Source organism: Salvelinus fontinalis, chromosome 7 (genome assembly GCF_029448725.1).
Source record: "Salvelinus fontinalis isolate EN_2023a chromosome 7, ASM2944872v1, whole genome shotgun sequence".
NCBI classification, from domain to species: domain Eukaryota; kingdom Metazoa; phylum Chordata; class Actinopteri; order Salmoniformes; family Salmonidae; genus Salvelinus; species Salvelinus fontinalis.
The window spans coordinates 3,470,173-3,492,237 of record NC_074671.1 but is presented as its reverse complement, the minus strand read 5'-3'; positions in this window follow the sequence as shown (position 1 = coordinate 3,492,237).

The window sequence follows — 22,065 nt, the reverse complement described above, 5'->3', positions numbered from 1 at the left end:
CATGTACACAACATTTTAATGACATGTACACAACATTTTAATGACATGTACACAACATTTTAATGACATGTGCACAACATTTTAATGACATGTACACAACATTTTAATGACATGTGCACAACATTTTAATGACATGTGCACAACATTTTAATGACATGTGCACAACATTTTAATGACATGTACACAACATTTTAATGACATGTGCACAACATTTTAATGACATGTACACAACATTTTAATGACATGTACACAACATTTTAATGACATGTACACAACATCTTAATGACATGTGCACAACATTTTAATGAACATGTACACAACATCTTAATGACATGTGCACAACATTTTATGTTACGTTTCAGATGGAATAAAAACATTCAAATGATAATATTTCCTAAAAGTTAATGTTTCTCCTGTCCGCAGAAGTTGTCTATATTTTATGAGTCAAATACAGGAAAGGAACTAATTGATTTAATTGACTGCATATCCCCTTCTCATTTTTTCTGTTTTCTTTTAATGAGGAGCTCTGCATGTTGTTTTTGTTCGTTTAAACATGGCTGTCGTTAAGGGTGCCAGTTCCAGCAGGAAAACAGTGCTTGGCCACGAGGACGACGGCAGGCAGGCAGCATTCTCCAAACAATGTTTCCATGTTTACAAGAGCCAGAGGGTGAAGCAGGACCTTTATTTCCCTCCTGCTAATTGTTTGATTTCCTGTTGCCGCTGGAGAGCTGAGAGCTAGGCATCATGGGGGGAGAGAGCGAAAGAAAGGAGAGAGAGGGGGGAGAGAAAAAGAAGGCTCAGGTTGTTGTGGTGGAAGAGTTAGCATGTTCTCTCTCTCTCTCTCTCTCTCTCTCTCTCTCTGTCTCTCTGTCTCTCTCTCCCTCTCTCTCTCTCTCTCTCTCTCTCTCTCTCTCTCTCTCTCTCTCTCTCTCTCTCTCTCTCTCTCTCTCTCTCTCTCGCTCTCTCTCTCTCTCCCTCTCTCTCTCTCTCGCTCTCTCTCTCTCCCTCCCACTTTGTTTGTGTGAAATGCGGGTGGCGGGTGGCGGGTGGCTCGAGGCTAGCTCCTCTCTAGAGCTTTGTAGAAATACCAAATGGTGGCATCCATCCCCATCCTGACGTCCCCTGTCTCTGTCTCATTTCTCTCTTTTTTTGGCATCTTTGTTTTTCTTATTTCTCTAGTTATTCCACACATTCTGTACTAGGTCTGGACGTGTTTGCTCTATTGTAGCCACTTAGAGAACAATGGGCAGACTAACAAATACTAAGTAATGTCTGAATACAATTGGGTAGGTAGAGATCCTATTAAACTACTAGAGAGGCTATGTCATAAACCCTCAGAGTTCCAGAATGGACCAATAATGGCAGCCATATTGGTCAGGGAGAAGTCCAAACCAGTCTAATTGGAATGACCGGCAAAGAGGTATAATCCTGATTTGACCTATGCAGGAACATTAAAGTAAGGCATGTGATATATTAGATATTTGTTTAAATATCATTTTTGTCAACAGAAAATATTGTCATATAATTATAAATACACTTGATATGGGTTTTATACAACTGTTCTATGTCAATAGCATCTAAAACACATGTAAACAGACAAATAAATGTCTCTATTTTTGTTCTTCCTTGGAAGGCTGTGAGTGCAATTACATTATACAATATCAGTATTTGTTGCTGTTACAACTTGTCTAAGTCCTATCGTCAACTGATTTCAGCCAGTGGCTGGGGCTGGGCTGGATGCATGTGGTAAAGAGTACAATGGAACTCACCCAAAACAATGGAATTGCCATGGAAACAGAGCCGTGAGGAAAAAGATCCCAATTCTCCTCATTGACCGCCAGGAAAATGTGCCTACAATTAATGCTATTGTTTATATGTGTACCTGGGGTGGCAGGTGGCCTAGTGGTTAGAGTGCAGAGGTGGCAGGTAGCCTAGTGGTTAGAGTGTAGAGGTGGCAGGTAGTCTAGTGGTTAGAGTGTAGAGGCGGCAGGTAGCCTAGTGGTTAGAGTTTAGAGGCGGCAGGTAGCCTAGTGGTTAGAGTGTAGAGGTGGCAGGTAGCCTAGTGGTTAGAGTGTAGAGGTGGCAGGTAGTCTAGTGGTTAGAGTGTAGAGGTGGCAGGTAGCCTAGTGGTTAGAGTGTAGAGGTGGCAGGTAGCCTAGTGGTTAGAGTGTAGAGGCGGCAGGTAGCCTAGTGGTTAGAGTGTAGAGGTGGCAGGTAGCCTAGTGGTTAGAGTGTAGAGGTGGCAGGTAGTCTAGTGGTTAGAGTGTAGAGGTGGCAGGTAGTCTAGTGGTTAGAGTGTAGAGGTGGCAGGTAGCCTAGTGGTTACATTTACATTACATTTACATTTAAGTCATTTAGCAGACGCTCTTATCCAGAGCGACTTACAAATTGGTGCATTCACCTTATGACATCCAGTGGAACAGCCACTTTACAATAGTGCATCTAGATCTTTTAAGGGGGAGGGGGGGGGGGGGGGGCAGAAGGATTGCTTTATCCTAGGTATTCCTTGAAGAGGTGGGGTTTCAGGTGTCTCCGGAAGGTGGTGATTGACTCCGCTGACCTGGCATCGTGAGGGAGTTTGTTCCACCATTGGGGTGCCAGAGCAGCGAACAGTTTTGACTGGGCTGAGCGGGAACTGTACTTCCTCAGTGGTAGGGAGGCGAGCAGGCCAGAGGTGGATGAACGCAGTGCCCTTGTTTGGGTGTAGGGCCTGATCAGAGCCTGAAGGTACTGAGGTGCCGTTCCCCTCACAGCTCCGTAGGCAAGTACCATGGTCTTGCAGCGGATGCGAGCTTCAACTGGAAGCCAGTGGAGAGAGCGGAGGAGCGGGGTGACGTGAGAGAACTTGGGAAGGTTGAACACCAGACGGGCAGCGGCGTTCTGGATGAGTTGTAGGGGTTTAATGGCACAGGCAGGGAGCCCAGCCAACAGCGAGTTGCAGTAATCCAGACGGGAGATGACAAGTGCCTGGATTAGGACCTGCGCCGCTTCCTGTGTGAGGCAGGGTCGTACTCTGCGGATGTTGTAGAGCATGAACCTACAGGAACGGGCCACCGCCTTGATGTTGGTGGAGAACGACAGGGTGTTGTCCAGGATCACGCCAAGGTTCTTAGCGCTCTGGGAGGAGGACACAATGGAGTTGTCAACCGTGATGGCGAGATCATGGAACGGACAGTCCTTCCCCGGGAGGAAGAGCAGCTCCGTCTTGCCGAGGTTCAGCTTGAGGTGGTGATCCGTCATCCACACTGATATGTCTGCCAGACATGCAGAGATGCGATTCGCCACCTGGTCATCAGAAGGGGGAAAGGAGAAGATTAATTGTGTGTCGTCTGCATAGCAATGATAGGAGAGACCATGTGAGGTTATGACAGAGCCAAGTGACTTGGTGTATAGCGAGAATAGGAGAGGGCCTAGAACAGAGCCCTGGGGGACACCAGTGGTGAGAGCGCGTGGTGAGGAGACAGATTCTCGCCACGCCACCTGGTAGGAGCGACCTGTCAGGTAGGACGCAATCCAAGCGTGGGCCGCGCCGGAGATGCCCAACTCGGAGAGGGTGGAGAGGAGGATCTGATGGTTCACAGTATCAAAGGCAGCCGATAGGTCTAGAAGGATGAGAGCAGAGGAGAGAGAGTTAGCTTTAGCAGTGCGGAGCGCCTCCGTGATACAGAGAAGAGCAGTCTCAGTTGAGTGACTAGTCTTGAAACCTGACTGATTTGGATCAAGAAGGTCATTCTGAGAGAGATAGCAGGAGAGCTGGCCAAGGACGGCACGTTCAAGAGTTTTGGAGAGAAAAGAAAGAAGGGATACTGGTCTGTAGTTGTTGACATCGGAGGGATCGAGTGTAGGTTTTTTCAGAAGGGGTGCAACTCTCGCTCTCTTGAAGACGGAAGGGACGTAGCCAGCGGTCAAGGATGAGTTGATGAGCGAGGTGAGGTAAGGTAGAAGGTCTCCGGAAATGGTCTGGAGAAGAGAGGAGGGGATAGGGTCAAGCGGGCAGGTTGTTGGGCGGCCGGCCGTCACAAGACGCGAGATTTCATCTGGAGAGAGAGGGGAGAAAGAGGTCAAAGCACAGGGTAGGGCAGTGTGAGCAGAACCAGCGGTGTCGTTTGACTTAGCAAACGAGGATCGGATGTCGTCGACCTTCTTTTCAAAATGGTTGACGAAGTCGTCTGCAGAGAGGGAGGAGGGGGGGGGAGGGGGAGGAGGATTCAGGAGGGAGGAGAAGGTGGCAAAGAGCTTCCTAGGGTTAGAGGCAGATGCTTGGAATTTAGAGTGGTAGAAAGTGGCTTTAGCAGCAGAGACAGAAGAGGAAAATGTAGAGAGGAGGGAGTGAAAGGATGCCAGGTCCGCAGGGAGGCGAGTTTTCCTCCATTTCCGCTCGGCTGCCCGGAGCCCTGTTCTGGTTAGAGTGTAGAGGTGGCAGGTAGTCTAGTGGTTAGAGTTTAGAGGGGGTAGGTAGCCTAGTGGTTAGAGCTTTGGGCCGTTAACCGACAAGTTGTTGGATCGAATCCCCGAGCTGACAAGGTAAAAATGTGTCGTTCTACCCCTGAACAAGGCCGTTAAACCCACTGTCCCCCGGTAGGCCGTCATTGTAAATAAGAATTTGTTCTTTAACTGACTTGCCTGGTTAAATAAAGGTTACATTTAAAAGATATATATATATGTTGAGGTAAAAAGCTGACTATAATGAATGTCAACCACAACGTATATTCATGTCATCGTCACCAATCAACTGCATTATTTCCTTTAACTACCAGAACAGATGTCTGTATGCTAGCTATGCTAACAGCTTATACGAACAGCAGTTAGCATTTAGCAGTCACTTCTTCGAAAACAAACAACTTCTACGTGTTACGCGGGTGAAAAAAAAGCCAAATATATTGAAATCAGATGTAAGTAACTACATTTTGGGCCTTTTACAATACATAAATCATGACGGACTTAATAAATATCCACTTTGTCGATGTCAAATTTGTTGAATGTGTGCGCCAATCTGGTCAACAGAAACAATCTCCTTTCCATAGACCTAATTAATAATAATCGAATTGTGTATTTTGGAACGGTGGCATATTGTGCAGTTAATTCATAGAATCATTCGACAAAAGTTGACCGGCTAGATAGCTATCAGTGCAGATTATTTTCAAATGAATTGTTTTACACAAAATCTTCTCACTGCAACATGGTTGATCAACAACCCTGACCAAAATGTCTGACCTTTATACCGTCATAAGAAGGTTAATGTACATTCTAGTATTCTAGTATTCCTAATTCTATGGTCGGGTACTGCTTCCTATTATTGGGTGTGTTGAGAAACAGACGAGCAGACCATAAATATTTTGTTTTAGAGTGCAGGACAGGTTGTGTTGGTGCAGGGAGGTCCCTTCTGTCTTTTTCTTTCTCAGGGGTGTGTGTTTTACGTTATACCCCTGGACTATTCCGGTCAGTATCTGGGGGCTGTCATCGACAGGGGGGTGTGGAGATTTGACCCTTCTCATCCCAAACTGATCCCAGCCCACATTCAGCAGGTGGTGTTGCTTTACAATTTCTGGTTTTGGTAGCTACCGTAGGAGAGACGATACATTTCGGGTGATCAGCGCCAGCCAGACAGGCTGGATACATATGGGCAGGCAGACCAGGCGGAGAAGAGTCTTCCTCTGACTTTGTGGTAAGCAGCATTGTGGTCCTGGTTGTGAGGGGCCAGAGTCTCACCTACCGCTGTTTTATCACCCCTGGCTCTTTCTCATGTTAATGTATGGTAATCAGCACACAGGGAGATTGTTTTAATCGGATTGCTGGTTTTAGTTTGTGTTTTGCTTTGCCTTCAGAACCGGGGAATGTGTAGGGAACAAAAAAGGGTCTGTTGTCAGGTGGCAGTAAGCCACTAATTCTCAGAGCTTTTTGACATTAGTACAATCCTGCAGACAGACAGACAGACAGGCGATCGGCCGTCTGTGAGACTTCGCCTCCAAATCTGGATGCTGTCTTTTTAAATTAGCTTAAAGAGAACCGGCTTTGTGTCAGTGTCCCCTACTGGCCTACTCTGCGCTTTGACAGAGCTAGCACGCCACTGAGAGAAATATAATATTATCCTATGATGTAAATGCTGAACATAACTGTCCTCCAACATCCTAATATAACTTCCTGAACATAACTGTCCTCCAACATCCTAATATAACTTCCTGAACATAACTGTCCTCCAAAATCCTAATATAACCTCCTGAACATAACTGTCCTCCAAAATCCTAATATAACTTCCTGAACATAACTGTCCTCCAAAATCATAATACAACTTCCTGAACATAACTGTCCTCCAACATCCTAATACAACTTCCTGGGCTAAGATAATATGATAATAGTAAAGTAACAGTCATACAATATTTTCTAGAAAGTGACTCAATTCACCTGTTAGGAAGAGACGTCATTGTAGAATGTGTAAGGAAATATTTGTGAATGTAAAATAACTGTTTTGGAACAAAAACATTGGTAATTCTCAAGCATTAATAGTGATTTGTAGGTTTGACATTCTCTACGATTTGGTAGAGGACAGACAGACAGACAGACAGACAGACAGACAGACAGACAGCAGTGACAGACAGACAGACAGACAGACAGACAGACAGACAGACAGACAGACAGACAGACAGACAGACAGACAGACAGACAGACAGACAGACAGGCAGACAGACAGCAGAGTGACTGCCTCGTGCCACATCGCCTTGGGTCTTGTGTGATGGATGCCCCTGCCAGTGCCAGCTCAATACCCCATGCCCATCTCCAGCCCGTCTCTGAGCCCATCTCTGCCTGGCAGACCTCAGGCTCTAATCCGTCCTGATGGGGGTTGTCATCTCAGTGCTAATTTAAACTCTCCAACCACCAGACTCCCCCACCTGGCTGCTTTAATCCCAGGCAGAGAGGCCCTCCTCCCCACATCTCCGCTCCTCGTCTCCCCTCCTCCCGAATCTCCTCTCCTCTTCCCCACCTCTCCTCCTCCACTCCTCTCATTTCCTTGTCTCCTCTCCTCTCCTTTCCTCCTCCCCACCACTCCTCCTCCACTCCTCTCATTTCCTTGTCCCCCCTTTTCCTCTCCTCCCCTGTTCTCCTAATTCTTGTCGCCTCTCCTCTCTTCATCCTAGGGCCCAGGGGCCTCCTCCCCACCACTCCTCCTCCCCACCTCTTCCTCTCCTCATCCTAGGGCCCAGGTCCTTCCAGCAGCCCCACAGGGGTCTGATGCTACCGCCACTATCCTCCATAACAACAGCGTATTTTAATCCTCCCTCCATCGATTTTTATTCATCTTATCTGTGTTTAATTACATTTTTTAAGACATGTGCTGTATGCCAGCTTTATGCTCCATGGGGCCGGCGGATGGGGTCCTCATTTCAGATGGATTTGGGCACCATTTTTTTTTGTGAACTTATTGGTATGTTTGCATGGCTTTACATGGTCTGGAGTGAATCATTGTGGGATCAGTGAATCATTGTGGGATCAGTGAATCATTGTTAGATCAGTGAATCATTGTGAGATCAGTGAATCGTTGTGGGATCAGCGAATCATTGTGGGATCAGCGAATCATTGTGGGATCAGTGAATCATTGTGGGATCCGTGAATCATTGTGAGATCAGTGAATCGTTGTGGGATCAGCGAATCATTGTGGGATCAGTGAACCATTGTGAGATCAATTAATCGTTTTGGGATCAGTGAATCATTGTGAGATCAGTGAATCATTGTGGGATCGGTGAATCATTGTGGGATCAGTGAATCATTGTGGGATCAGTGAATCATTGCGGGATCCGTGAATCATTGTGAGATCAGTGAATCGTTGTGAGATTAGTGAATCATTGTGGGATCAGTGAATCATTGTGAGATCAGTGAATCATTGTGGGATCGGGGAATCGTTGTGGGATCAGTGAATCATTGTGGGATCGGTGAATCATTGTGGGATCAGTGAATCATTGTGGGATCAGTGAATCATTGTGGGATCCGTGAATCATTGTGAGATCAGTGAATCATTGTGAGATTAGTGAATCATTGTGGGATCAGTGAATCATTGTGAGATCAGTGAATCATTGTAGGATCGGGGAATCGTTGTGGGATCAGTGAATCATTGTGAGATCAGTGAATCATTGTGAGATCAGGGAATCATTGTGAGATCAGGGAATCATTGTGGGATCAGCGAATCATTGTGGGATTAGTGAATCATTGTGGTATCAGCGAATCATTGTGGGAGTACATAACATGTGATGTAGTATTCCCTTCCATTTTAAAACCTAAAACAGATATCCTTGGGGTAGAGGTTTTAAGGTTTCACCTCCGAAAATCAAAATGGTTATTTTATCTTCCTGTGTGGTTCTGCATGTGTTAGTATCTGGGTTTGAGACTTAGATTGTGAGAGTTGTGGCTTTGATTTAGTCAATTGAAGGATGTATTTATAGGTTTTCATGCCAGTTCCTGCTACACTGCAGGTGCATCTAATTACACACACGTGCGCATACACACAAACACACACTCACCCCGTCTAATTATGCCTTGGTTTTAAATCCGGCTCTTTGGAGAGAAGCTACCGTCGTACACCTATAGTTCTAATTCTGACATGCTGTACAGATGGATAGTAACACTGAACACGCAACATGAACGCGTTGGTCCCATGCTTCATGAGCTGAAATAAATGATCCCACAAATGTTCCATATGCAGATAAAAAAAAAGCTGATTTCTGTCAAATGTTGTGCACAAATATGTTTACATCCATGTTAGTGAGCATTTCTCCTTTACCAAGATAATCCATCCACCTGACAGGTGTGGCATATCAAGAAGCTGATTAACTTCACTAGGGTAGAGGGCACTATTTTCACGTCCGGATGAAAAGCGTGCCCAAAGTAAACTGCCTGCTACTCAGGCCCAGAAGCTAGGATATGCATATAATTGGTAGATGTGGATAGAAAACACTTTAAAGTTTTCAAAATTGTTAAAAATAATGTCTGTGAGTATAACAGAACTGTTTTGGCAGGTGAAAACCTGAAAAAAATCCATCCAGGAAGTGGGATTTTTTTTAAAGCCTTTTTGAAATCTGACACCGTAGTTGGATGAATAGAAAGTTAATCTTCAAACCGATGTATAACACTTGTATGTTTTATGAATTTTTATAATGAGCATTTCTGTTTTTGAATTTGGCGCTCTGCAATTTCACCGGATGTTGGCCAGGTGGGACGCTACCGTCCCACATCTCCTACTGAGGTTAAACAGCATGATCATTACAGAAGTTCACCTTGTGCTGAGGACAGTAAAAGGTCCCTCTAAAATGTACAGTTTTGTCACACAGCACAATGCCACCAGAGCTGTGCGAAGATAATTTAATGTTCATTTCTCTACCATAAGCCACTTCCAACGTCATTTGAAGAGAATTTGGCAGTACGTCCAACAGGCAAGACCTCCATATCCGGCTTTATCACCTGTGGGATCGTCTGTGACCAGCCACCTGGACAGCTGATGCAACTGTGGGTTTGCACAACCAAACAAATGTCTGCACAAACTGTCAGAAACCGTCTGAGGGAAGCTCATCTGCGTGCACGTTGCCCTCGCCAGGGTCTTGACCTGACTGCAGTTCGGAGTTGTAACCGACTTCAGTGGACAGATGCTCAGTTTCGACGGCCTCTGGCACGCTGGAGAAGTGTGTTCTTCACGGATGAATTGCGGTTTCAACTGCACCAGGCAGAAGGCAGACCGTGTGTGTATAGCGTTGTGTGGGTGAGTGGTTTGGTGATGTCAGTGTTGTGAGCAGAGTTCTCCATGGCGGTGGTGGGGTTATGGTATGGGAAGGTATAAGACGAGATCCTGAGGCCCATTGTCGTGCCATTCATCCGCCGCCATCACCTCATGTTTCAGCATGATAATTTACAGCCCCATGTTGCAATGATCTGCACACATTTCCTAGAAGCTGAAAATGTCCCAGTTGAGCATGTTTGGGATGCTCTGGATCAAGGTGTACGACAGCAACTTACCCAAAAAACGACTTTCATTTCGGAGTTGTGCCTGTTGTCACAGAGATCGATAGAAGACTCATCGTAGATATAACCCGTTTTAGCATTGACATTGCTATTGAAGGCTTCCACCATTTTTAAGTAGTCAAATGGGTGTTGGGAACAGCCAATGAAGAAGAACATGTACTACTTTAAAATGGAGTTAGCCTCAGTGGCACTGCCCATTCTGTCACAGATGCTATAATAACGCAGATACAAAGATGAGTCTTCTTTCTGTCTCTATGGTCTGTTGTTCACAAGCGTACCAGCCTCTCATAGACTAGAATTGTCCCATCTGATCTCCCCTCATCCCGCCTGCCTTCTGTCTTTGAGGACATGTATTTCCAATGGAGAGAGCGGTCACTCTAATATCTTCTCAATATCATAGATAATCTTTGTACACAGTCAAGATGACCTTGAGCTGTAACAGGTGCTCTCATGGTCTATTTCTTGATTTTGAATCACTTCCTGATTAACTAATTCAGCTGCATTCTGGGAAAGGTTATAGTCAGTGAATCATTCACTAGAGACTACAGTGATTACTGCCAGGCAATCAGAAATACAAATGCTTTATTCAAACAAACAAACAACAACAGCCATCTGGTCAGAAAGGGGAAGGGGTTCTTGTGTGATTGCAAAGTCTATCTGGGAATCTGTGTAGTTTTTATCTTCGCACAGATTCACCCCAGTTTTGTTGGATTGCTTGTTGTTCTGTATTCAACATCCTTGAGAAGAGGGGACACATACAGTATATTGGTATAAAGTACAAGTTATAGGGCCTAATGTACCAGTTATAGGGTCTAAAGTACCAGTTATAGGGTCTAATGTACCAGTTATAGGGTCTAATGAACCAGTTATAGGGTCTAATATACCAGTTAACGGGTCTAATGTACCAGTTATAGGGTCTAATATACCAGTTATAGGGTCTAATATACCAGTTATAGGGTCTAATGTACCAGTTATAGGGTCTAATATACCAGTTATAGGGTCTAATGTACCAGTTATAGGGTCTAATTTACCAGTTATAGGGTCTAATGTACCAGTTAAAGGGTCTAATGTACCAGTTATAGGGTCTAATATACCAGTTATAGGGTCTAAAGTACCAGTTATAGGGTCTAATGAACCAGTTATAGGGTTTAATGTACCACTTATAGGGTCTAATGTACAAGTTATAGGGTCTATAGTACCAGTTATAGGGTCTAATATACCAGTTATAGGGTCTAGTGTACCAGTTATAGGGTCTAATGTACCAGTTATAGGGTCTAATATACCAGTTAACGGGTCTAATGTACCAGTTATAGGGTCTAATATACCAGTTATAGGGTCTAATATACCAGTTATAGGGTCTAATGTACCAGTTATAGGGTCTAATATACCAGTTATAGGGTCTAGTGTACCAGTTATAGGGTCTAATTTACCAGTTATAGGGTCTAATGTACCAGTTAAAGGGTCTAATGTACCAGTTATAGGGTCTAATATACCAGTTATAGGGTATAATATACCAGTTATAGGGTCTAATGTACCAGTTATAGGGTCTAATGTACCAGTTATAGGGTCTAATGTACCAGTTATAGGGTCTAATGTACCAGTTATAGGGTCTAATGTACCAGTTATAGGGTCTAATGTACCAGTTATAGGGTCTAATGTACCAGTTATAGGGTCTAATGTACCAGTTATAGGGTCTAATGTACCAGTTATAGGGTCTAATGTACCAGTTAAAGGGTCTAATGTACCAGTTATAGGGTCTAATGTACCTGTTATAGGGTCTAATGTACCAGTTAAAGGGTCTAATGAACCAGTTATAGGGTCTAATGTACCAGTTAAAGGGTCTAATGTACCAGTTATAGGGTCTAATGTACCAGTTATAGGGTCTAATATACCAGTTATAGGGTCTAATGTACCAGAATTTTTTTCTAATGTACCAGTTATAGGGTATAAAGTACCAGTTTTAAGGTTTGACACTGCATATGTTCATGTGATTTGTTATGGACACTTTCATGGTAGCAATGTAATACATTGAGATGCTGCAATATAATACATTGTGATGCTGCAATGTAATACATTGTGATGCTGCAATATAATACAGTGTGATGCTGCAATATAACACATTGTGATGCTGCAATATAATACAGTGTGATGCTGCAATATAACACATTGTGATGCTGCAATATAATACATTGAGATGCTGCAATATAATACATTGAGATGCTGCAATATAATACATTGTGATGCTGCAATATAACACATTGAGATGCCAGCAATATCATTGAATGTGCAGCATTAGTGAGAACTCAGACAATTCAAGCCTCCGTCTACGTTGAACCCTTCATGCTGCTTATGCTGCGACATCCGAATGTGCCATAACAATTACAAAAGGTGTCAGAAATGGCCTGCCCTAATATTTACATAGCTATAAAAACCCACTCCTAACCCTACCATACACATTGATATTGGTGTTGGAGTGTGACTGAGACATGTAGCTAGCAGCAGGTCTCTCTGCTCTTCTCTAAATCCTGATAGAAGACGGCTCCCAGGGCTCCCATGGAGCTTGGCAATGCGGTTTTCTTTGCATATTTTTAGGGGGGGGGGGGGGAGGGGAAACGTGAAGTTGAAACATCCTGTTTCCTCTGGTGGGAGTGAGTTAAATGCTTCTGTAAGTAACGTCAGACATGGACCCCGGAGGACGTCTGTCTATCTGTGGTGGTCGCTGCCTGCCTGTTCTCTGCTACCGTTGGGCCCCAGGTGGCGATACACCAGTTATGGTGCCCAATGTGTGTCCAGAGTTGATTATGAATAATTTTATTTTTTAAATAAAATATTTTTTTATAACACATTCGATTTTCAGAGGTGTTTCACTCTTCTTAAAGGGGAGAGATGTGGAGAAACAGTCATCTGCATGAGAAACACATCACACAGGATTTCATACGTCGTCTTACTGATTTCCCTCGGCTTCAGGTGGAGCCGTACATGTGTTGGACAGGCGACACCTGCTCATTCGAATCATTTCTGGAGTGAGAACAGTGAGCGGGGATAACAGGAAGAGAAGGAGAAAAGACGGGAGAGGAGTTGAAAAAAGAAAATGGGGATGGAGGAGAAGAAGAGAGGGGAAAGGGACTCAAGATCAGACGAGGGACACTGTGTGATGAGAGGAAAGAGGACAGAGGGACACTGTGTGATGAGAGGAAAGAGAAACAGGGGAGGGACACTGTGTGATGAGAGGAAAGAGGACAGAGGAGGGACACTGTGTGATGAGAGGAAAGAGGACAGAGGGACACTGTGTGATGAGAGGAAAGAGGACAGAGGAGGGACACTGTGTGATGAGAGGAAAGAGGACAGAGGGACACTGTGTGATGAGAGGAAAGAGGACAGAGGGACACTGTGTGATGAGAGGAAAGAGAAACAGGGGAGGGACACTGTGTGATGAGAGGAAAGAGGACAGAGGAGGGACACTGTGTGATGAGAGGAAAGAGGACAGAGGAGGGACACTGTGTGATGAGAGGAAAGAGCAACAGGGGAGGGACACTGTGTGATGAGAGGAAAGAGAAACAGGGGAGGGACACTGTGTGATGAGAGGAAAGAGCAACAGGGGAGGGACACTGTGTGATGAGAGGAAAGAGGACAGAGGAGGGACACTGTGTGATGAGAGGAAAGAGGTACAGAGAAGGGACACTGTGTGATGAGAGGAAAGAGGACAGAGGGACACTGTGTGATGAGAGGAAAGAGGTACAGAGAAGGGACACTGTGTGATGAGAGGAAAGAGATACAGATGAGGGACACTGTGTGATGAGAGGAAAGAGATACAGATGAGGGACACTGTGTGCACTGTGAGTACAATCCGCTTCATTCGGACATAAATAATAAGGGTCTAATAAAAAGAGACCAAGAAAACCATAAACTATAAATCCTCTTGAAACAATGATTGGCCAGTTATTTCGCCAATTAATTTCAAGCAAGAAGCATTTCACCTAAATAGACACAAAGAGTTGCATCTCACAGTCATCCATTTTAACCCGTTCAGCCCGTTCTAGGAGATTTACCTCGATCCTCTATCCTCTCTGATATTAGCCTATAATAGGCTTGATCCTCTCTGACTGTGGTATGAAGTACCTAAAACTTCATAAGGCCTGAACAACATCCGCTGAAATGGCAGAGCGCAAAATATTTTTGGGTTTGTTGTTGAAATATTTAACTTTCATACATTCACAAGTGCAATACACAAAATTAAAGCTTCACTTCTTATGGCTGCAGGGGCAGTATTGAGTAGCGTGGATGAAAGGTGTCCAGAGTAAACGGCCTGCTCCTCAGTCCCAGTTGCTAATATATGCATATTATTATTAGTATTGGATAGAAAACACTCTAAAGTTTCTAAAACTGTTTGAATTATGTCTGTGAGATTAACAGAACTCATATGGCAGGCAAAAACCTGAGAAGTTCCACTTCCTGTTTGGATTTTTTCTGGGGGGTGCCATATTTTCAACCAAGCTCTCATTGAAAATACAGAGAGATATGGATGGGTTTTCACTTCCTACGGCTTCCACTAGATGTCAACAGTCAATAGAACTAAGTCTGATGACTCTAATGTGAAGGGGGGTCGAAGGAGACAGAAATTAGTAATCACTGCCATGAGGTGACCATGCATTCAACACGCGCGTTCACGTGAGAGGCAGCTCCGTTCCATCGCTCAACTGAAGTCAATGTAATTCTCCGGTTGGAACGTTATTCAAGATGTATGTTAACAACATTCTAAAGATTGATTCAGTACTTCGTTTGACATGTTTCTACTGACTGTTACGGAACTTTTGGACATTTCGTCACGTTATAGTGGCCGCGCTTTGAGACTTTGGTTAGGCTGTTTGGTAAACAATTCGAAAGTAGCTAATTTGACATAAATAACGGACATTAACGAACAAATCAAGCATTTATTGTGGACCTGGGATTCCTAGGACTGCATTCTGATGAATTCATCAAAGGTAAGGAAACATTTATCATGTATTTTCTGGTTTCTGTTGAGTCCAACATGGCGGCTAATTTGGCTATTCATCTGAGCTCCGTCTATGTTAATTTTTCCGTAAAGTTTTTTTTAAATCTGACACAGCGGTTGCATTAAGGAGAGGTATATCTATAATTCCATGTGTATAACTTGTATTATCATCTATATTTATGATGAGTATTTCTGTTGAAACGATGTTTTTGCAACTAGTGAATCTAACGCCTCAATGTAAACTCAGATGTTTTGATATAAATATGAACTTAATCAAACAAAACATGCATGTATTGTGTAACATGAAGTCCTGTGAGTGTTATCTGATGAAAATAATTGAAGGTTAGTGATTAATTTTATCTCTATTCTGGTTTTTGTGAAAGCTATCTTTAACTTCTTGTTAACCTGTCTGGCACCGGGGTTCTGCTAGCGGAACTCCTCCCACATTCCACTGAAAAGGCAGAGCGCGAAATTCAAAAGATATTTTTGAGAAATATTTAACTCTCACACATTAACAAGTCCAATACAGCAAATTAAAGGTACACATCTTGTGAATCCAGCCAACATGTCCGATTTTTTAAATGTTTTACAGCGAAAACAGCACGTATATTTATGTTAGCTCACCACCAAATACAAAAAGCACTAACATTTTTCACAGCACAGGTAGCATGCACAAAGCCAACTTAACTAACCAAGAACCAACCAAACTAACCAACAAACAACTTCATCAGATGACAGTCTTATAACATGTTATTCAATAAATCTATGTTTTGTTCGAAAAATTTGCATATTTCAGGTATAAATCATAGTTTGCTACAATCAGAAATTGCACCGAAAGCAGCCAGAATAATTACAGACACCAACGTCAAATACCTAAATAATCATCATGAAACATTTCTGAAAAATCGATGGTGTACAGCAAATTAAAGACAAACATCTTGTGAATCCAGCCAATATTTCCGATTTTTTAAGTGTTTTACAGCGAAAACACAATACAGCATTATATTAGCTTACTACAATAGCCTACCACACTACCGCATTCATTCATCAAGGCACGTTAGCGATAGCAATAGGCACGTTAGCGATAGCGAATAAACCAGCAAGATATATAATTTTTGACTAACCTTGATAAGCTTCATCAGATGACAGTCCTATAACATCAGGTTATACATACACTTATGTTTTGGTCGAAAATGTGCATTTTTAGAGCTGAAATCAGTGGTTATACATTGTGCTAACGTTGTGCTAACGTAGCATCTTTTTCCCACAACGTCCGGATAATTTTCTGACACTTTTTCTGACACACATATTCTGACCAAATAACTATTCATAAACATAACTAAAAAGTACATGTTGTATAGGAAATGATAGATACACTAGTTCTTAATGCAATCGCCGTGTTAGAATTCTAAAAATAACTTCATTACGACATCCAGCTTAGGTTATAGCGAGAGAGTACCCAAAACCTGGGCGCTAACGACTAGTACAACATGTTCGACAGATATATGAAATAGCATCATAAAATGGGTCCTACTTTGCTGATCTTCCATCAGAATGTTGTACAAGGGTGTCCTTTCTCCAGAACAATCGTTGTTTGGTTTTAGAACGGCCTTCTTCCCTCTCGCATTAGCAAGCTAACTAGCCAAGTGGCGCGAAGCTCTCCATCTTCATCATACCCAGAGAACGCAAGACGCCTAAACTCCCAAAAATATTTCAATAATCTGATGAAACTATATTGAAAAAACATACTTTACGATGATATGATCACATTTATCAAATAAAATCAAAGCCAGAGATATAACACGTCTATAACGATTGCTTTTCCGAAGCCATTACCGGTGACCTCTATGCGCTTCCTGGACAAAGGAATTCTGGGGTCATGTCATTCCAAGAGCTCTCTTTTCACCATAGAAACACCTAGAAACCCCATTTCACCTCTCACAGCCCATGGCACATCTAGTGGAAGGCGTATGAAGTGCATGTATACTCATACATATCAAGCACATTTGTAGGCAGATCCTTGAACAGAGCATCGATTTCAGATTTTTCACTTTCTGAAAGGAAGTTTTCTGCAAAAGGAGTTCTGTTTTACTCACAGATATAATTCAAACGGTTTTAGAAACTAGAGAGTGTTTTCTATCCAATAGCAATAATAATATGCATATTGTACGAGCAAGAATTGAGTATGAGGCCGTTTAAATTGGGCACGATTTTCCCCCAAAGTGAAAACAGAGCCCTCTGTCCTCAATAGGTTGATCTCGCCATTGTGTCCGATTTCAAAAAGGATTTATGACGAAAGCACACCAAACGATTATGTTAGGTCTGTACCTAGTCACAGAAAAACACAGCCATTTTTCCAGAGAAAGAGAGGAGTCACAAAGAGCAGAAATAGAGATAAAATGAATCACTAACCTTTGATGATCTTCATCAGATGACACTCATAGGACTTCATGTTACACAATACATGTATGTTTTGTTCGATAAAGTTCATATTTATATCCAAAAATCTCAGTTTACATTGGCGCGTTATGTTCAGTAATGTTTTGCTTCCAAAACATCAGGTGATTTTGCATCAATTTACAGAAATACTCATCATAAATGTTTATGAAAATTACAAGTGTTATACATGGAATTATAGATATACTTTTCCTTAATGCAACCGCTGTATCAGATTTCAAAAAAGCTTTATGGAAAAGCACAACATGCAATAATCTGAGTACAGCGCTCAGAGACCAAAAGAAGACATAGGGACATCCGCCATGTTGTGGAGTTAGTAAAAGTCAGAAATAGCGTTATAAATATTCGCTTACCTTTGATGATCTTCATCAGAATGCACTCCCAGGAATCCCAGTTCCACAATAAATGTTTGTTTTGTTCGATCAAGTCCATCATTTATGTCCAAATACCTCCTTTTAGTTCGCGCCTTGAGTTCACAAATCCAAATTCACGACGCGCAGGCCAGACGAAAAGTCAAAAAAATCCATTACGGTTCGTAGAAACATGTCAAACGATGTATAGAATCAATCTTCAGGATGTTTTTAACATAAATCTTCAATAATGTTTCAACCGGAGAATTCCTTTGACTTCAGAAATGCGATGGAACGCAGGTTGCTCTCACGGGATAGCGCATGATCAGCTTATGCCAGACACCTGGCTCAAAGAGCTCTCCTTCCCTCATTCGTCACAGTAGAAGCATCAAACAAGGTTCTAAAGACTGTTGACATCTAGTGGAAGCCTTAGGAAGGGCAATATGACCCCAAAGACACTGTATATCGTATAGGCAAACCTACAAACCTCAGATTTCCCACTTCCTGGTTGGATTTTTTTCTCAGGTTTTCACCTGCCATATGAGTTCTGTTATACTCACAGACATCATTCAAACAGTTTTAGAAACGTCAGAGTGTTTTCTATCCAAATCTACTAATAATATGTATATCCTAGCTTCTGGGACTGAGTAGCAGGCAGTTTACTCTGGGCACCTTATTCATCCAAGCTACTCAATACTGCCCCCAGCCATAAGAAGTTAACAGTCTAATGGTCTGGAGATGGAAGCTGTTTTCCAGTTTTTCGGTCCCACCTTTGATGCACCTGTAGTGAACTCGCCTTCTAGATGGTAGCAGGGTGAACAGGCTGTAGCTCGAGTGGCTGAAGTCCTTGATGATGTTCTGGACCTTCCCACAGTGACAGTGCATATCCCAACCAGAAGATTACAGGCAACATCCGAACCGAGCTAAAAGCTAGAGCTGCCGCTTCCAAGTATCGGGACACATATCCGGATGTTTAAAAGAAATCCCGCTATGATTATCCTACCGATCCTCAACTTCGGCGATGTAATTTACAAAATAGCCTCCAACTCTCTACTCAGCCAACTGGATGCAGTCTACCACTGTGCCATCCGTTTTGTCACCAAAGCCCCATATAACACCCACCACTGCGACCTGTATGCTCTCGTCGGCTGGCCCTCGCTACATATTTGTCGCCAGACCCACTGGCTCCAGGTCATCTATAAGTCTTTGCTAGGTAAAGCTCCGCCTTATCTCAGCTCACTGGTCACGATAACAACACCCACCTGTAGCACACGCTCCAGCAAGGTATATCTTACTGGTCATCCCCAAAGCCAACACCTCATTTGGCCGCCTTTCCTTCCAGTTCTCTGCTGCCAATGATTGGAACGAATTGCAAAAATCACTGAAGTTGGAGACTTATATTTCCCTCACTAACTTTAAACATCAGCTATCCGAACAGCTAACCGATCGTTGCAGCTGTACATAGTCCATCTGTAAATAGCCCATCCAATCTACCTACCTCATCCCCATATTGTTTGTATCTAGTTTCTGCTCTTTTGCACACCAGTATTTCTACTTGCATCATCTGCACATCTATCACTCCGGGGTGTTAATTTGGTAAATTGTAATTACTTCGCTACTATGGCCTATTCATTGCTTTACCTCCTCACGCCATTTGTTTATTTAATGTGTAACTCTGTGTTGTTGTTTGTGTCGTACTGCTTTGCTTTATCTTGGCCAGGTCGCAGTAGTTCTCAACCGGCCTACCTGGTTAAAAAAAGGTGAAATAAAAAAAAATATAAAATTAAAATGCCCGAACCATCAAACAGGCAAAGCATCAATACAGGACGCTCTTCATTTGTTTTTCCACTGCTGCTACTCTCTATTTATTTTCTATGCATAGTCACTTTACCTCTACCTACATGTACATATTACCTTGACTAACCTGTACCCCCGCACATTGACTCAGTACCGGTACCCCCTGTATATAACCTCATTATTGTTATTTTATTTTGTGTTACTTTTTATTTTTTACTTTAGTTTATCTAATTAATATTTTCTTAACTTTATTTCTTGAACTGCATTGTTGGTTAGGGGCTTGTGCTGAGGTCTACTACACCTGTTGTATTCAGCATTTCACTGTAAGGTCTACTACACCTGTTGTATTCAGCATTTCACTGTAAGGTCTACTACACCTGTTGTATTCAGCATTTCACTGTAAGGTCTACTATACCTGTTGTATTCAGCATTTCACTGTGAGGTCTACTACACCTGTTGTATTCAGCATTTCACTGTGAGGTCTACTACACCTGTTGTATTCAGCATTTCACTGTAAGGTCTATTACACCTGTTGTATTCAGCATTTCACTGTGAGGTCTACTACACCTGTTGTATTCAGCATTTCACTGTGAGGTCTACTACACCTGTTGTATTCAGCATTTCACTGTGAGGTCTACTACACCTGTTGTATTCAGCATTTCACTGTGAGGTCTACTACACCTGTTGTATTCAGCATTTCACTGTAAGGTCTACTACACCTGTTGTATTCAGCATTTCACTGTAAGGTCTACTACACCTGTTGTATTCAGCATTTCACTGTAAGGTCTACTACACCTGTTGTATTCAGCATTTCACTGTAAGGTCTACTATACCTGTTGTATTCAGCATTTCACTGTGAGGTCTACTACACCTGTTGTATTCAGCATTTCACTGTGAGGTCTACTACACCTGTTGTATTCAGCATTTCACTGTAAGGTCTATTACACCTGTTGTATTCAGCATTTCACTGTGAGGTCTACTACACCTGTTGTATTCAGCATTTCACTGTGAGGTCTACTACACCTGTTGTATTCAGCATTTCACTGTGAGGTCTACTACACCTGTTGTATTCAGCATTTCACTGTGAGGTCTACTACACCTGTTGTATTCAGCATTTCACTGTGAGGTCTACTACACCTGTTGTATTCAGCATTTCACTGTGAGGTCTACTACACCTGTTGTATTCAGCATTTCACTGTAAGGTCTACTACACCTGTTGTATTCAGCGTTTCACTGTGAGGTCTACTACACCTGTTGAATTCAGCATTTCACTTTGAGGTCTACTACACCTGTTGTATTCAGCATTTCACTGTGAGGTCTACTACACCTGTTGTATTCAGCATTTCACTGTGAGGTCTACTACACCTGTTGTATTCAGCATTTCACTGTGAGGTCTACTACACCTGTTGTATTCAGCATTTCACTGTGAGGTCTACTACACCTGTTGTATTCAGCATTTCACTGTGAGGTCTACTACACCTGTTGTATTCAGCATTTCACTGTGAGGTCTACTACACCTGTTGTATTCAGCATTTCACTGTAAGGTCTATTACACCTGTTGTATTCAGCATTTCACTGTGAGGTCTACTACACCTGTTGTATTCAGCATTTCACTGTAAGGTCTATTACACCTGTTGTATTCAGCATTTCACTGTGAGGTCTACTACACCTGTTGTATTCAGCATTTCACTGTGAGGTCTACTACACCTGTTGTATTCAGCATTTCACTGTGAGGTCTACTACACCTGTTGTATTCAGCATTTCACTGTGAGGTCTACTACACCTGTTGTATTCAGCATTTCACTGTAAGGTCTACTACACCTGTTGTATTCAGCATTTCACTGTGAGGTCTACTACACCTGTTGTATTCAGCATTTCACTGTGAGGTCTACTACACCTGTTGTATTCAGCATTTCACTGTGAGGTCTACTACACCTGTTGTATTCAGCATTTCACTGTGAGGTCTACTACACCTGTTGTATTCAGCATTTCACTGTGAGGTATACTACACCTGTTGTATTCAGCATTAAACTGTGAGGTCTACTACACCTGTTGTATTCAGCATTTCACTGTGAGGTCTACTACACCTGTTGTATTCAGCATTTCACTGTGAGGTCTACTACACCTGTTGTATTCAGCATTTCACTGTGAGGTCTACTACACCTGTTGAATTCAGCATTTCACTGTGAGGTCTACTACACCTGTTGAATTCAGCATTTCACTGTGAGGTCTACTAGACCTGTTGTATTCAGCATTTCACTGTGAGGTCTACTACACCTGTTGTATTCAGCATTTCACTGTAAGGTCTACTACACCTGTTGTATTCAGCATTAAACTGTGAGGTCTACTACACCTGTTGTATTCAGCATTTCACTGTGAGGTCTACCACACCTGTTGTATTCAGCATTTCACTGTGAGGTCTACTACACCTGTTGTATTCAGTATTTCACTGTGAGGTCTACTACA